This window comes from Heterodontus francisci, chromosome 9 (assembly GCF_036365525.1).
Source record: "Heterodontus francisci isolate sHetFra1 chromosome 9, sHetFra1.hap1, whole genome shotgun sequence".
Lineage (NCBI taxonomy): Eukaryota > Metazoa > Chordata > Chondrichthyes > Heterodontiformes > Heterodontidae > Heterodontus > Heterodontus francisci.
In genome coordinates this window covers 121,836,121-121,854,251 of record NC_090379.1, presented here as the reverse complement: position 1 = coordinate 121,854,251, position 18,131 = coordinate 121,836,121, and the positions used below count along the sequence as shown (strand labels likewise).

Here is an 18,131-nt window from a genome sequence, read left to right as displayed (position 1 = left end):
CCATCTACAAACATTCACTCCCTCCACCACCGACGCACAGTGGCAACAGTGTGTACCATCTACAAGATGCACTGCAGCAATGCACCAAGGCTCCTTAGACAGCACCTTCCAAACCCGCGACCTCTACCACCTAGAAGGACAAGGGCAGCAAATACATGGGAACACCACCACCTGCAAGTTCCCCGCCAAGTCACACATCATCCTGACTTGGAACTATATTGCCGTTCCTTCACTGTCTCTGGGTCAAAATCCTGGAACTCCCTTCCTAACAGCACTGTGGGTGTACCTAACCCAAATGGACCGCAGCGGTTCAAGAAGGCAGCTCACCACCACCTTCTCAAGGGCAATTAGGGATGGGCAATAAATGCTGGCCTGGCCAGCGTCGCCCACATCCCATGAATGAATTTAAAAAAAGAGAGGAAGGGAAGAGGTGGGGAAGATGAAAGGAGGGAGGAGAGAGGGGAGACTGATGAGAGAGGAGGGGAGAGGGAAGTGCAGGAGAGAGCACGGTGTGATGGGAGAGGAGACGAAAGGCGACAGGGAGGAGAGAGGGAGATGAAGAGGGAAGGGGGGGAGAGGGGAAGGGAATGGGAGGAGAGAGGGATGAAAGAAGGAGGAAGGGCAGAAGGAAGGGGAGAGGGAGGAGAGAGGAGAGATCAGACAGGGAGAAGGAGGGGTAGTGAAAGTAAAAGTAAAAAGTAAGAGAGAGCAGATAGAGGGTAGAGGAAAATACAGAAGGAGGGATGAGGAGTGACATGATAGGGACAGAGGAAGAGGAGAGGGAGCGGAGAGGAGAATGAAGGGGAAGAGGAGAGGGGAAAGGACAGAGATGGGAAGTAGAGAGGGAGGGAAGAGCGGAGAGAGAGAGCTGGGGAAGAGAAGGATGAGGGAGGTAGAGTCTGGAGTGAGATGAGAGAGAGGGATAGGAGAGAGAGGAGCATGGGGAGAGGGAGAGCGATGGAAGTAGAGTGAAGCTGGAGAGGGTGGGGTGAGAAGGCAAAGGGAGAGGAGAGGGAAGGAAGGAGGAGGGGCAGTGGGGGAGGGGGGAGGGAAAGGGTAGGGGAAATACTGGAAAAAGAGGGAATGGGAGAAGAGAGAGGGCAGAAAGGGGTAAGGAGAGGGTAAAGAAACAAAAGAGCGATGAGTACAGAAGGGGGAGAGGAGAGAAGAGTGAAGTGGAGTGGAGAGGAGAGACGGGAGGGGAGAGGGAGGGGAGAGGGAGAGGAGATTAGAAAACAGTGGATGAGAGGGCAGTGACAGGAGAAGGAAACTGAGAGGAGAGGGAAGATGAAGGGAAGAGGAGGGGCAGAGCAGAGGTAAAGGAGCGTGTCGAGGGATGGGAAGCAGACACATGTAAGTCGTTCTCACCTTCTGGCCCATTGGACTGGGAATTCACACCATCAATCACCTCTATCGCATTGTGTTCCATTCCCCTCTCTGTTTCCATCTCATCCTGTGTCTCTCGCCTGTTCCCTTCAGTCTCTTCCTGTCGCTCATCCTCCCCTCTCTCCATCCCGTCTCTTCCTTGTAGAAGCTTTCGCTGTCTCGCAGTCAACTCCCCATGGGAGAATGATTTCAATCTGCATTCCTCAGAATAAATCCTGTGTGAACAAGGCAAAAATTTACTTCTGAAATACAACGTCTAATTTGAACAATCAAAACAATCTATTTTGCAAGAACTGATGAGGCATTTACAAATATTACAGGAATGGAGACAACAGAGAAAAATTGATTTTTTCCCCAAAATTAAAAAATGTAGAATAATCTATATGTGACTTCTTTCTAATTCCATGTGACTCCAGCCTGTAACTCATTCCCAGGTATCCGTTATTGTATTGTGTATGTTGACCACTCAATTGGCTTCTAGCCTGTAACTCATTCCCGTGCATCTGTTAATCCATATTTGAGTCCCACTGAACATGTTGATTAGATTTCAGTGTTTAGATGCCTCCCAGTTCTCTTTTATACAAAAAACAACAATGACTCAATTACTTTCCAGCTTTCAGAGTCCTAAGAATGAATTTGATGTGCCTGCCACCGATTTTGGCAGCGGGCTAAAAATAAAAAGCAGTAGCCTGGCCACGGATGTTGTGGGGACACCACAATCTTCCATGGCTCATTTAAATAGCCAGGGTGAGGCTGACCCTGTCACGTGGAAGGGGCAGGCTGGACACCCCCGACAATGGCATCAGCCACCTGTTCGCAGGTGCTGACATCATTTTTAAAGGCCGCTAGCGGGAAATTTAAATATTTAAGGGTGAAGTGAATAAAAATAAATACATTTCTTTTGCCCTCTCCCACCGCTCAATGACAGTTAAATTAATTATTTGTCTTTTTCCCCGCAAAACACTTACCGTCACCATCTGACCTTCCGCCCCAGACGGCACAAACTTTCAACTCCAACCCTTCCCACCATCTCTTACACCCATGGCCTTAATTTGACCCTGTTCCCCCTCCTCCTGCACGGTAAACTTACCTCCTGACCCTTCCCCACCAATGCAGCTCCTCATTTCCCTGGATGGGGATCCGAAGGCGCTGGAGTGTTGGCCACCCGGCCAAAGATCACAGCGGGATATCAGGCAGTGATGTGAGTTTCATTAATTCATTCATTGCATTTGGCTGACAGCCTCGAGGCCTCGTCACTGACGGGAAATTTGGGCCAGGCCCTCGCTTTGGCAGCCATCTTCCAAAGTCATCTTCAATCCTCTCCCTCACCCCCGCTGCAGAACCCAACACCTGGGGAAGAACTAAATGCAGCCCCTAGTGTCAATATGGCACATAAGGAGGATGTTTGGCCCATTGGGTTCGTGCCAGCTCTCTCCAGAGCAATTCATCCAGTCTAATTCTCCCACTTTATCCCCAAAGCTCTATATGTTTTTATCCAACAGGTGCCCTTCCAATTTCTTTATGAAATCACTGATCATCTCCACTTCCACAACTCTTGTCGGCAGCGACTTCCAGGTCATTACCGCTCACTGCATCAAACCGTTCTTCCTCACATCCCCCTTACACCTCTTGCCCAAAGCCTTCAATCTGCATCCCCTTATTCTTGTATCTTCAGCTAATGGAAACAATTGTTCACAATCTACGTTATCTAAACCTATCATTATCTTGTACACCTCTATTAATTCTGCTGCCATCACCTTTGCCCCCAAAAGAACAATCCAAGCATTCCCAATCAAAACTTGCAGATAAAATCTTACACCCATGGAACCGTTCCAGGAAATCTGCTCTGGACCTTCTCAAGATCCCTCAAATCCTTCCTAAAGTGTGGTGACCAGAAATGGATGCAACACTCTAGTTGTGCTCTCACCAGAGATTTATACATGTTCAGCATTATTCCCTTTTTTTTTTATATGTCTATTTATATATCTATATATGTCCATTTGGAGAGGCAGGGAGTAATCAGGGATAGTCAGCATGGCTTTGTCAGGGGGAGATCGTGTCTAACTAACTTGATTGAATTTTTCGAGGAGGCGACTAGATGTGTAGTTGAGGGTAAGGCAGTAGATGTAGTATACATGGATTTCAGTAAGGCTTTTGATAGGTCCTACATGGGAGATTGGTTAAGAAGGTAAGAGCCCATGGGATCCAGGGCAATTTGGCAAATTGGATCCAAAATTGGCTTCGTGACAGGAGGCAGAGGGTAATGGTCGAGGGTTGTTTTTGTGAGTGAGAGCCTGTGACCAGTGGTGTACCACAGGGATCGGTGCTGGGACCCTTGCTGTTTGTAGTGTACATTAATGATTTCGATGTGAATATAGGAGGTATGATCAATAAGTTCGCAGATGGCACAAAAATTGGTGGTGTCGTAAATAGTGAGGAGGAAAGCCTTAGATTACAGGACAATATAGATGGGCTGGTAAGATGGGCAGAGCTGTGGCAAATGGAATTTAATCCTGAGAAGTGTGAGGTGATGGATTTTGGGAGGACTAACAAAACAAGAGAATATACAATGGATAGTAGGACCCTAGGAAGTCCAAAAAGTCAGAAGAACCTTGGTGTACTTGTCCATAGATCACTTAAGGCAGTGGTTTGGAAGGCATATGGGATACTTGCCTTTATTAGCCGAGGCATAGAATATAAGAGCAGGGAGGTTATGATGGAGCTGTATAAAACGCTAGTTAGGCCACAGCTGGAGTACTGTGTACAGTTCTGGGCACCACACTATAAGAAGGATGTGATTGCAATGGAGAGGGTGCAGAGGAGATTCACCAGGATATTGCCTGGGCTGGAGCATTTCAGCTATGAAGAGAGACTGAAAAGGCTAGGGTTGTTTTCCTTAGAGCAGAGAAGGCTGAGGGGGGACATGATTGAGGTGTACAAGATTATGAAGGGCATTGATAGGTTAGATAGGAAGAAACTTTTTCCCTTAGCGGAGGGGTCAAGAACCGGGGGCATAGATTTAGGGTAAGGGGCAGGAGGTTTATCGGGAATTTGAGGAAGCATGTTTTCACCCAGAGGGTGGTTGGAATCTGAAACGCACTGCCTGAAGGGGAGGTAGAGGCAGGAACCCTCACAACATTTAAGAAGTATTCAGATGAGCACTTGAAACGCCATAGCATACAAGGCTACAGGCCAAGTGCAGAAATATGGGATTGGAATAGTTGGGTGCTGTATGGCCAGCACAGACACGATGGGCCGAAGGGTCTGCTTCTGTGCTGTATAACTCTATGACTCTTTGACTTTATTTATGAAGCCAGGATCCCGTATGCTTTGTCAACTACACTTTTAATATTTCCTGCCACGTTCAAAGATCTATGCACATTAACCCCCAGGTCCTTCTAGTCCTGTACACTCTTTAGAAATGTCCCATTAAGTCTATCTTGCCTCTCTCCATCCCTTCACCCAAAATGCATCACGTCACACTTCCCTGTATCAAATTCCATCTTACATCCTACTAGCCTATTGCAGTCGATTCGTATTATCCCCACTGTCAGCCATACGCCTAAGTTTGTTATCTTCTGTAAAGTTTGAAATTTTACTTCGTATTCAAGTATCCAAGTCATTTATAGATACCAAAAAAATAGTCGTCCTGGCACTGACCCTTAAGGAACACGACTGTCCACTATCCTCCTGTCTGCAAAACAACCATTTACCATGAATTGCTGTTTTCTGCCTTGAGCAAATTTTCTATTCAAGCTCACCTTTAAGTCTCAATTTTGTTAAACAAACTTTATTGAGGTACTTTTTCAAAGGCTTACCTAAAGCCTATATAGAAACCTTCTCTGTTGCTTCATCACAACATTCAACTAGATTAGTAAAGCAGCAATTTCTTTTTGCAAATCTGTGCTGGCTCTCCCTAATTAATTTAAACCTCTGCAAGTGCCTGTTGATTTTTTGTGGCCTTGATTATTATTTCTAAAACCTTACCCACCACTGATGTTAAACTGACTGGCCTGTCGTTACTAAGAATTCCTTACACACTTTCTTGAATAAAGGTGCCACACTTGTCACTCTCCAATCATCTGGCATCTCTCCGTACCTAGTGAAGATTAGAAGATTATGAAAAGCCCTTCCACTATCTTCACCCCCACTTTTATTTTAGCAACCTGGAATGTAAGCCATCCGGACTAGGCAACTTATCCACTCTAAGCATGGCCAACCTTTCCTTTCTATCATTTTTCACCTCATCCATTACCTCCACCACCTCCGCTACAACCGATATATTGTCAGCATCTTCTTCCTAAATAAACACCAAAACAAAGTGTTCATTATGTATTTTAATCTTGTCCTTTGCGGCTGATAATATATCTTCCTCGTAGTCCCACATAGACCTCTGGAATTAAAAGCTAGTCTAATGATGGCCATGAAACCATTGTCGATTGTTGTAAAAACCCACTAATGTCCTTTAGGGAAGAAAATCTGCCGTCCTTACCTGGTCTGGCCTACATGTGACTCCAGACCCACAGCAATGTTGTTACCTCTTACATGCCCTCTGAAATGGCCTAGCAGTTGTACATAACCGCTACGAAGTCAATAAAAAGGAATGAAACCGGACGGACCACCTGACATCGACCTAGGCACCGGAAACGACAACGGCAAACCCAGCCCTGTCAACCCTGCAAAGTCCTCCTTACTAACATCTGGGGCTTGTGTCAAAGTTGGGAGAGCTGTCCCACAGACTAGTCAAGCAACAGCCTGACATAGTCGTACTCACGGAATCATACCTTACAGACAATGTCCCAGACACTGCAATCACTATCCCTGGGTATGTCCTGTCCCACCGGCAGGACAGACCCAGCAGAGGTGGCGGGACAAGTTGTCTACAGTAGGGAGGGAGTTGCCCTGGGATTCCTCAACATCGACTCCGGACCTCATGAAGTCTCATGGCATCAGGTCAAACATGGGCAAGGAAACCTCCTACTGATTACCACCTACTGCTCTCCCTCAGCTGATGAGTCAGTACTCCCCATGTTGAACACCACTTGGAGGAAGCACTGAGGGTGGCAAGGGCACAAAATGTATTCTGGGTGGGGGTCTTCAATGCCCATCACCAAGAGTGGCTCGGTAGCACCACTACTGATCAAGCTGGCCGAGTACTAAAGGACATAGCTGCTAAACTGGGTCTGCAGCAGCTGGTGGGGGAACCAACACGAGGGAACAACATACTTGACCTTGTCCTCACCAATCTGCCTGCCGCAGATGCATCTGTCCATGACTGTTTTGGTAGGAGTGACCGCCACACAGTCCTTGTGGAGACGAAGTCCCACCTTCACATTGAGGATACCGTCCATCGTGTTGTGTGGAACTATCACTGTGCTAGATTTCGAACAGATCTAGCATTGCAAAACTGGACATCCATGAGGCACTGTGGACCATCAGCAGCAGCAGAATCGTACTCAACCACAATGTGTAACCTCATGGCCCGGCATATCCCCCACTCTACCATTACTATCAAGCCGGGGGATGAACCCCGGTTTAATGAAGAGTGCAGGAGGGCATGCCAGGAGCAGCACCAGGCATACCTCAAAATGAGGTATCAACCTGGTGAAGCTACAACCCAGGACTAATTGCATGCCAAACTGCATCATGTAATAGACAGAGCTAATGATCCCATAACCAACGGATCAGATCTAAGCTCTGCAGTCCTGCCACATCCAGCCGTGAATGGTGGTGGACAATTAAACAACTAACTGGAGGAGGTGGCTCCACAATTATTCCCATCCTCAATGATGGGGGAGCCCAGCACGTCAGTGCGAAAGAATAAGGCAGAAGCATTTGCACCAATCTTCAGCCAGAAGTGCCAAGTTGATGATCCATCTCGGCCCCCTCCTGAAGTCCCCAGCTTCGCAAATGTCAGTCTTCAACCAATTTGATTCACACCGCGTGATATCATGAAACGACTGAAGGCACTGGATACTGCAAAGGCTATGGGTTTGACAACATTCCGGCAATAGTACTGAAGACCTGTGCTCCAGAACTTGCCGCACCCCTAGCCAAGCTGTTCCAGTATAGCTACAACACTGGCATCTACCCTGCAATGTGGAAAATTGCCCAGGTCTGTCCTGTACACAAAAAGCAGGACAAGTCCAACCCGGCTAACAACTGCCCCATCAGCCTACTCTCAATCATCAGTAAAGTGATGGAAGGAGTCATCAACAGTGCCATCAAGCAGCACTTGCTTAGCTATAACCTGCTCAGTGATACCCAGTTTGGGTTCCACCAGGGCCACTCAGCTCCTGACCTCATTACAGCCTTGGTTCAAACATGGACAAAAGAACTGAACTCAAGAGGTGAGGTGAGAGTGACTACCCTTGACATTAAGGCAGCATTTGACCGAGTATGGCATCAAGGAGCCCTAGCAAAACTGGAGTCAATGGGAATCAGGGGGGAAACCCTCTGCTGGTTTGAGTCATACCTAGCGCAAAGGAAGATGGTTGTGGTTGTTGGAGGTCAATCATCTGAGCTCCAGGACATCACTGCAGGAGTTCCTCAGGGTAGTTTCCTCGGACCAACCATCTTCAGCTGCTTCATCAATGACCTTCCTTCAATCATAAGGTCAGAAGGGGGGATGTTCGCTGATGATTGCACAATGCTCAGCACCATTCGCGATTCCTCAGATACTGAAGCAGTCCGTGTGGAAATGCAGCAAGGCCTGGACAATATCCAGGCTTGGGCTGATAAGTGGCAAGTAACATTTGCGCCACACAAGTGCCAGGCAATTACCATCTCCAACAAAAGAGAATCTAACCATCTCCCCTTGACATTCAATGGCATTACCATCGCTGAATCCACCACGATCAACATCCTAGGGGCTACCAATTGACTAGAAACTGAACTGAAATAGCCATATAAATACCGTGGCTACAAGAGCAGGTCAGAGGCTAGGAATCCTGAGGCGAGTAACTCACCTCCTGACTCCCCAAAGCCTGTCCACCATCTACAAGGCACAAGTCAGGAGTGTGATGGAATATTCTCCACTTGCCTGGATGGGTGCAGCTCCAACAACACGCAAGAAGCTCGACACCATCCAGGGCAAAGCAGCCCTCTTGATTTGCACATCATCCACAAACATTCACTCCCTCCACCACTAACGCACAGTGGCAGCAGTGTGTACCATCTACAAGATGCACTGCAGCAATGCACCAAGGCTCCTCAGACAGAACCTTCCAAACCCGCGACCTCTACCACCTAGAAGGACAAGGGCAGCAGATGCATGGGAACATTATCTCCTGCAAGTTCCCCTCCAAGTCACACACCATCCTGACTTGGAACTATATTGCCGTTCCTTCACTGTCGCTGGGTCAAAATCCTGGAACTCCCTTCCTAACAGCACTGTGGATGTACCTACCTCACATGGACTGCAGCGGTTCAAGAAGGCAGCTCACCACCACCTTCTCAATAGCAATTAGGGATGGGCAATAAATGCTGGCATAGTCAGTGACGCCCACATCCCATGAATGAATTTTTAAAAATGCTCCGCAGTGACTCCAGCTGACCGTCATGCTCAGCAATCGTGAGCTTGAGATCAAGCAGCTGGAGACACTTCCTGCAAATGTGCCCCCCCCCCACCCCCCACAAGACATATAAAGTGTCTTGAATTTCCTACATGGCGCAGGAAGTGCAAGCAACAGGTCTCACCTGCCCATTCCTGACCTAAAAACATTCGATTCCATCTTTTCGAATCTCGTTATTACCTTGCTTAAACTATGAATTGTAATTAATAGCTCGAAAGCTGCTCTTTGCTCAGGCCCTCAATATCAAACTCGCTTCCTCTTATAGTTAACCTGATGGGAGTGTTTATTATTTTAACTTGTTAAGCTGTAGATTTGATATGGTGCTTTATAGTTTCCCGGTCCCAGTTTAAACCACTGCCCGAGTTTTAAAATAAAAACCCTAATACTCATCAACTGATCATCTACCTGCTGTCCTCTGACATCAACCCTTGCTATTTTTGGGAATGTACTGATCAGGTCCGTGTTTTTACCCCTCTCTCGTTCTCATTTCCTTCCTGCAACCACTCCTGGTATTTCTGATCATGTCTGCACTGCTCTCCCACTTTTCTCCTCTGCCACCTCCCTGCTGGTTTCTCCAATCAGATCTGTTATCTGACCTGCCATTAGATTCCAGTCGTAAACCCATTCTTAGGTATCTGTTATTGTATCTATAAACAACCTCAAATTCAACGTTTGGACTCCTGCCAGTAACTCACTCCCCAGTATCTGATATTCTATTTATAAATCACTTGACTCGTCAATTAGATACAAGCCTACAATTCACTCGCGGGTATTTTGTCTTTAAGATATAAAGCGCTTAACTTCCTCCATTTGATTTCAGCATGTAACTTACTCCCAGGTACCTGTTATTCTGTAGAGGACCACCCAGAATATGTGATTCGCTTCCAACTTGTAATTTACTCCAAGGTAGTTGTTTTCTGTATATAAACCACCAAAATTAGATCTACCTGCAGTCTGCAACTCATAGCAGTTATTCCATAGATATACCATCTGTTCACTCGATTAGATTCCAGCCTGTAACTTATTCCCGTGTACCTATTAATCTTTATCAATAAAACATCAAAACCCTCGATTTTCACGTCCCAGTACCTGTTATTTTATATATAATTCTCCCAAACTCTTTGATTAGTATGCAGTCTGTAACTCAAAGCCAATTCTATGTTATTCCATCTATAAATCACACAAACCCCTCGATTAGATTCCAGCCAGGAAATTATTCCCAGGTGTCTGTTACTTTTGCTACAAAATCTCCAATCCCTTGATTATATTCCAGCCCATAACTCACTTTCGAGTATCTGCCATTATATATACAAACCCCACTGAAACCCTCAATTCAGTTCCAGTCAGTAATTAACTCAGAGGGGCCTACTATTCAATATATAAACCACCAGACTCCTCCTTTAGATTCCAGCATGTACCCCAGTCCCCGGTATCTGTTATTGTGTGTGTAACATATCTGGAGCCCTCGATTCGATTGTGTAACTCACAATATGCACCTGTTATTACACAAAAAAAAACACTAGAAGCTCTCCGTTAGATTGCTGGCCTGATTCGCACTCCTCCTTACCCGTATGTGTACCCCTCTGGTAGAGGGTACGGAATATGTGTCCGTGGGAGCAGGAGGTAGGTGCGCAGAATGAGAATGGAACTGAGGCAGCTGAAGAGCAGGAACATGAACTTCAGGGAAAGACAAGCTTCATATAAAACCTACAGGGAGATGGACCAGGGTGGAATAAAACAAGAGGTGGATGTTAGCAATTGTTCTCACCTGACTCCCCTCTCCCTCTCTTTTTTGCTCCTTCTTCCTTCTTTACCACTTCTCTCATGCTTTGCCACCTCTCTCATGCTCTGATCCCTCTCTCTCACCTTGCCCCTCTCCTTCAAACTGTGCCCTGCCATGCTCTCTCCCCTACATCTCTCCCTCTCTCTCACTGAGTTCTTCCTCAGCCCATAACCACCCACAGCCCACACCCACCACTCTCTCTCCTCAGCCATACCCGAATCATCCATTCAGAGGAATGATGGGCTCCTCTGTCTCATTGGGTGACACCAGATGAGGTCAGTAGGCCGGATGCTAACCTTTCATCCTCAGGGATGTGTAAAAACACTGAGCTGCATTGTATGCTAAGCAGTGGGAATTATTTGAAGCATTGTGATGTTGTCCATTGCTGCATCGCTCACCTTAATGAGCAGAAAGACGGCTGCTGAAGAACCAAACGCTCCATGGTACAACGTGATTACTGTCGACCGATTGTTTCTAAACAAGTTTCCAACCTGGGGATCAAATACAACAAAAACAGGAAGTGTTGCTTTGACAGACAGATGAAGTGAAGGCAAGCATCAAATAGGATGACAATGCTGACCCCTGTTAAAAAGACAAAGTTCAGGCCATCTATCTAATGCAAGGAACATTCACGACAAGGTCGATGATTTGAAATTTCAAATAGAGGTATGACTTAATTGCTGGTACAGAGATGTAGTTACAGGGTGACCAAGATGGGAAATTGAATATTTAAGGATATTAGTCATTCATAAAGAACAGGCAAAAAGGAAAAGGAGGTGGGGTAGCCATCTTAACAAGGGATGAAATCAGTACATTAGTGAGAGAGGATCTTAGATTGAAGGATCAAGTTGTAGAATCAATTTGTGCGGAGCTAAGAAACAGCAAGGGGCAGCAAACATTGGTGGTATTGGTGTGCAGGCACAGACACCGCCATCACCATCCCGGTTATGTCCTGTCCTATTGGCAGGACAGACTCAGCAATTGGCAGCACAGTGATGTACTGTCTGGAGGGAGTTGCCTGGGAGTCATCAACAGTGACTCCAGATGCCATGAAGTCTCATAACATCAGGTCAAACATAGGCAAGAAAATCTCCTGCTTATTAAAACCTCCCACCTCCCCGCTGCTGATGAATCAGTACTCCTCCATGTTGAACACCACTTGGAGGAAGCACTGAGGGTGGCAAGGGCGCAGAACGTACTCTGGGTGGGGGAGTTCAATGTCCATCACCAAGAGTGGCTCAGTAGCACCACTACTGACCGAGCTGGCCAACTCCTGAAGGACATTGCTGCTAGACTGGGGTCTGCAGCAGGTGGTGAGGGAAACAGCAAGAGGGAAAAATATACTTGAGCTCGTCCTCACCAATCTGCCTGCCGCAGATGCATCTGTCTATAACAGTACGTTTTAGACTGAGTTTTAGGAAATGAAGATGGGCAGGTGGAAGGAGTGGCAGTGGGAGAGCATTTTGGTGATTGTGACCATAATTCAGTCTGTTTTAACATCATTATGGAAAAGGACAGAGATAGAACAAGAGTTAGAGTTCTCAATTGGGGCAAGGCCAAATTTACTAAGCTGAGAAATGATTTCGCGAAAGTGGACTGGAAACAGCTACTTGAAGGTAAATCAGTGTCCGAACAGTGGGAGGCATTCAAAGTGAAGATTCAAGGGGTTCAGAGTAAACATGTTCCCACAAAGAAAAAGAGTGGGACAGCCAAATCTAGAGCCCCATGGATGTCAAACAGCCTACAGGGTAAGATAAGGCAGAAAATGAAAGCTTATGTCCATTACCAAGAACTCAATACTACAGAAAGCCAAGAGGAGTATAGAAAGTAGAAAGGCAAAATCAAAAAGAAAATTTGGAAAGCAAAGACAGGGCATGAAAGTATTTGCCAAGTAAAATCAAGGTGAATCCAAAGATGTTTTATCAATACATTAAGAGTAAGAGGATAACTAAGGAGATGGTAGGGCCCATAAAAGACCAAAAAGGTAACCTATGCATAGGGGCAGAAGATATTTGTATGGTTCTTAATGAGTACTTTGCATCTACCCTCACAAAAGAGGGGGATGATGCAGATATTGTAGTTAAGGAAGAGGGGTGTGAAATATTGGATGTTTATATGGAGAGATATAATGGGATTTAGCATCCTTGAAAGTTAGTAAGTTATCAGGGCCAGATGAAATGCAGCCTTGGCTGTTAAAAGAAGCATGAGAGGAAATACCGAAGGTCGGACCATCATTTTCCAGTCCTCACTGGATACAGGTGTGGTGCCGGAGGATTGGAGAACTGTTAACGTTGTACCTCTGTTTAAAAAGGGAGAGAGGGATAGACTGAATTATTACAGGCCAGTCAGTCTAACCTCAATAGTGGGCAAATTATTGGAATCTATTCTGAGAGACAGGATAAAGTGTCACTTAGAAAGGCACAGGTTAATCAAGGATAGTCAGCATGGATTTATTAAGGGAAGGTCTAGTCTCACCAATTTGATCAAATTTTTTGAAGAGGTAACAAGGATGTTAGATGAGGGTAGTGCAGTCGATGTGGTCTTAGCAAGGCTTTTGACAAGGTCCCACATGACAGACTGGTTAAAAAAAAATCCCATGCGATCCAGGGGAATGCAGCAAGGTGGATACAAAATTGGCTCAGTGGCAGGAAACAAAGGGTAATTGTTGATGGTGTTTTAGCGACTGCAGGGCTGTTTCCAGTGGCGTTCTGCAGGGCTCAGCACTGGGTCCTCTGCTTTTTGTGATATGTATCAACGATTTGGACATAAATGTAGGGAGGCATGATCAAGAAGTTTGCAGATGACACAAAGATTGGCCATGTGGTAGATAGCGAGGAGGATAGCAGTAGACTGCAGGAAGATATTGATGGTCTGGTCAGATGGGCAGAAAAGTGGAAAATGTAATTCAACCCAGGGAAGTGTGAGATAAAGCTTGGCTCGGGTATAAAATTGAAACCCGACCCAGGCCTGAATGGACCACAGCCAACCCGAACCCAACCCGGGCCCGAGTCCTTTAATTTTTTTTGTCCCCAACCCGACCTGACCCGACACAAATATCGTTCATCCATTCCAGCAGCAGGCCATTCCTGCAGATGGAGTTGTGGGAATCATGGGTCAGCCTGATTCCGTGACTTCCCGGAAGCAGCACTGTCCGGCCCGACCCGACCAGAGCCTGAATGCTGAACTCGGAGTATAGACCTGACCCGGCTCAAACCCGACACATACAGTCAGGTCTTGTCAGGCTCAGGTCAGGTACCCAGGCTTTAGTGTGAGGTGATGCATTTGGGGAGGTCAAACAAGGCAAAGGAATACACGATAAATGGGAAAATACTGAGCCGTGTAGAGGAAGTGAGGGACCTTGGACTGAATGTCCACAGATCCCTGAAGGTAGCAGGAGAGGTCAATAAGGTAGTTAAGAAGGCATATGGAATCCTTTCCTTTATTAGCCGAGATATAAAATATAAGAGCAGGGAGGTTATGCTGGAACTGTATAACTCATTGGTTAGGCCACAACTTGAGTACTGTGTGCAGTTCTGGTCACCTCATTACAGAAAGGAGGTAATTGCACTAGAGAGGGTACAGAGGAGATTTACGAGGATGTTGCCAGGACTGGAAAAATGCAGCTCTGAGGAAAGATTGGATAGGCTGGGGTTGTTCTCCTTGGAACAGGCTGAGGGGAGATCTGATTGAAATGTACAATATTTTGAGGGGCCTGGATAGAGTGGAGGTGAAGGGCCTATTTACCTTAGCAGAGAGGTCAGTGACGAGGGGGCATCGATTTAAAGTAATTGGTAGAAAAGTTAAAGGGTAGTTGAGGTTTATTTTTCACCCAGAGGGTGGTGATGGTTTGGAATTCACTGCCTGAAAGGGGAGTTGAGGCAGAAATTCTCAACTCATTCAAAAGGAGTCTGGATATGCACCTCATATTCTGTATTCTGCAGGGCTACGGACCAAATGCTGGAAGGTGGGATTGGAAAAGGTGGATCGTTTTTCGGCTGCACAGACACAATGGGCCAAGTGGCCTCTTTCTGTGCATTAAGCTTTCGATGATTCTATAATTTTATGAGTATTGGTAGGAGTGACCAGCGCACAGACCTTGTGGAGACAAAGTCCCATCCTCACATTGAGGGTACCCTCCTTTGTGTTGTGTGGCACTACCATTGTGCCAAATGGGATGGATTTCGAACAGAGAGCAATGCAAAACTGGACATCCATTTGGCGTTGTAGGCCATCAGCGGCCAGGCATATCCCCCACTCTACCATTATCATCAAGCCAGGACATCAACCCTGGTTCAATGAGGAGTGCAGGAGGGCATGACAGGAGCCACAGCATGCATACCTAAAAATGAGGTGTCAACCTGGTGAAGCTACAATCCGGGACTACTTGGGTGCCGAATGGTGTAAGCAGCATGTGATCTACAGAGCTAAGCGATCCCACGACGAAGGTCTAAGCTCTGCAGTCCTGTCACAGCAAGTCGTGAACAGTTGTGAATAACGAAACAATTAACAGGAGGAGGTGGCTCCACAAATATCCCCATCCTCAATGATGGGGGAGCCCAGCACATCAGTGCGAAAGATAAGGCAGAAGCATTGCCAATAACTTCAGCCAAAAGTGCCGAGTGAATGATGCATCTCGGCCTCCTCCTGAAGTCCCCAGCATCATCAATGCCAGTTTTCAGCCAATTTTTATTCATTCCGTGTGATATAAAGAAATGACTGAAGATACTGGATACTGCAAAGGCTATGGGCCTTGACAACATTTACGAAAGGGTACTGAAGACCTGTGATCTAGAACTTGCCATGCCCCTAGTCAAGCTGTTCCAGTACGTCTACATCACTGGCATCTACCTGGAAATGTGGAAAATTGACAGGTATGTCCTGTATACAAAAAGCAGGACATAACCAACTTGGCCAATTACCGCCCCAGTCTACTCTCAATCATCAGTAAAGTGATGGAAGGTGTCATCAACAGTGTCATCAAGCGGCACTTGCTTGGCAATAACCTGCGCAGTTACGCTCAGTTTGGGTTCCGCCAGGGCCACTCAGCTCCTGACCTCATTACAGACAAAAGAGCTGAACTCAAGAGGTGAGGTGAGAGTTGACATCAAGGCAGAACTTGACCAAGTATGGCATCAAGGAGCCCGAGCAAAACTGAAGTCAATGGGAATCAGGGGGAAAATTCTCCGCTGTTTGAAGTCATACCTAGTGCAAAGGAAGATGGTTGTGGTTGTTGGAGGTCAATCCCCTCAGCTGCACGACATCACTGCAGGAGTTCCTCAGGGTAGTGTCCTAGGCCCAACCATCTTCAGCTGCTTCATCAATGACCTTCCTTCAATCATAAGGTCAGAAGCGGGGTTGTTCACTGATGATTACAAAATGTTCAGCACCATTCGCAATTCATCAGATACTGAAGCAGTCCATGTAGAAATGAAGCAAGACCTGGACAATATCCGGGCTTGAGCTGATAAGTGGCAAGTAAGATTCACGCCACACAATTGCCAGGCAATGACCATCTCCAACAAGAGAGAATCTAACCATCTCCCCTTGACATTCAATGGTATTACCATCACTGAATCCCCTGCTATCAACATCCTGGAGCTTAGCATTGACCAGAAACTGAACTGGATATCAATACCGTGGCTACAAGAGCAGGTCAGAGGCCAGGAATCCTGCGGCGAGTAACTCACCTCCTGACTCCCCAAAGCCTGTCCACCATCTACAAGGCACAAGTCAGGAGTGTGATGGAATACTCTCCACTTGCCTGGATGGGTGCAGCTCCAACAACACTCAAGAAGCTCAACATCATCCAGGACAAAGCAGCCCACTTGATTGGCACCCCATCTACAAGCATTCACTCCCTCCACCACCAAAACACAGTGGCAGCAGTGTGTACCATCTACAAGATGCACTGCAGCAACGCACCAAGGCTCCGTGGACAGCACCTTCCAAACCCACGACCTCTACTGTCTAGAATGACAAGGGCAGCAAATGCATGGGAACACCACCACCCACACGTTCCGCTCCAAGTCACACACCATCCTGACTTGGAACTATATCGCCATTCCTTCACTCTCACTGGGTCAAAATCCTGGAACTCCCTTCCAAACACCACTGTGGGTGTACCTACCCCACATGGATTGCAATGGTTCAGTAAGGCAGCTCACCACCACATTCTCTCGGGCAATTAGAGATGGGCAATAAATGCTGGCCTTGCCAGCGACGCCCACATCCCATGATTGAATAACAACAATTCGGCCACCAAACAGTAGTGGTAATGCTGGGCGCAATATATATCACGAAATTAGATGTGCATGTAAAATGAGTAATAGAGTAAGAATGGTTGACTTCAAATTGGATATTTACTGTGTGAACCTAATCGGCATTAATGCTGTGGAGGATATGTACAGGATTGTTTCTGCAGCAGTACATTGAAGAACCAACTCGGGGTCAGGTTATTTTAGATTTAGTATTATGTAACGAGAAAGGGCTAATTCATAATGGAATCGATCATTTGAGAAATAGTCAGTATAATATCATAGAATTTTACATTAAGTCTGAAAGTGATATAGTTCATTCTGAAAGCTGGGTTTTAAATCTGAGCAAAGGAAATTATGAAGGTCTGAGGGGCATGTTGGCTATGATGGATGGGGAAAATAGACGACAAGATCTAACGGTGGACAGGCAATGGCTAGTATTTCAAGATGTATTACATGGTCCACAGTAAATATACATTCCTCTAAGATGCAAAACCACAACGGAAAGATGAATCACAAGTGGGTAATGAAAGAAGTTAAAGGTTGATTTAAATCAAAAGAAATGGCAAATAAGGTAGCCAAAAAAGTGGTCAGCCCGAGGATGGGAGCATTTATAATGGAGAACAGAGAAATGGTGCAGAAACTAAACAATTACTTTGTGTCTATCTTCATGGAGGAAGATACAGAAAATCTCCCAGAAATACTAGCGAACCAAGGGAGTTGTGAAAATGAGGAACAGAAAGGGCGGCACAGTGGCGCAGTGGTTAGCACCGCAGCCTCACAGCTCCAGGGACCCGGGTTCGATTCCGGGTACTGCCTGTGTGGAGTTTGCAAGTTCTCCCTGTGTCTGCGTGGGTTTTCCCCGGGTGCTCTGGTTTCCTCCCACAAGCCAAAAGACTTGCAGGTTGATAGGTAAATTGGCCATTATAAATTGTCACTAGTATAGGTAGGTGGTAGGGAAATATAGGGATAGGTGGGGATGTTTGGTAGGAACATGGGATTAATGTAGGATTAGTATAAATGGGTGGTTGATGTTCGGCACAGACTCGGTGGGCTGAAGGGCCTGTTTCAGTGCTGTATCTCTAATCTAATCTAAAGAAATTAGTACACAAAAAAAAACTGGATTGAAGGTTT

General features: G+C 46.3%; 1 pseudogene; it reads right to left on the bottom strand.

The window, feature by feature from the left end:
* Nucleotides 1-18,131, bottom strand: part of LOC137373410 (equilibrative nucleobase transporter 1-like) — a 79,693-nt pseudogene that overhangs the window by 46,006 nt on the left and 15,556 nt on the right.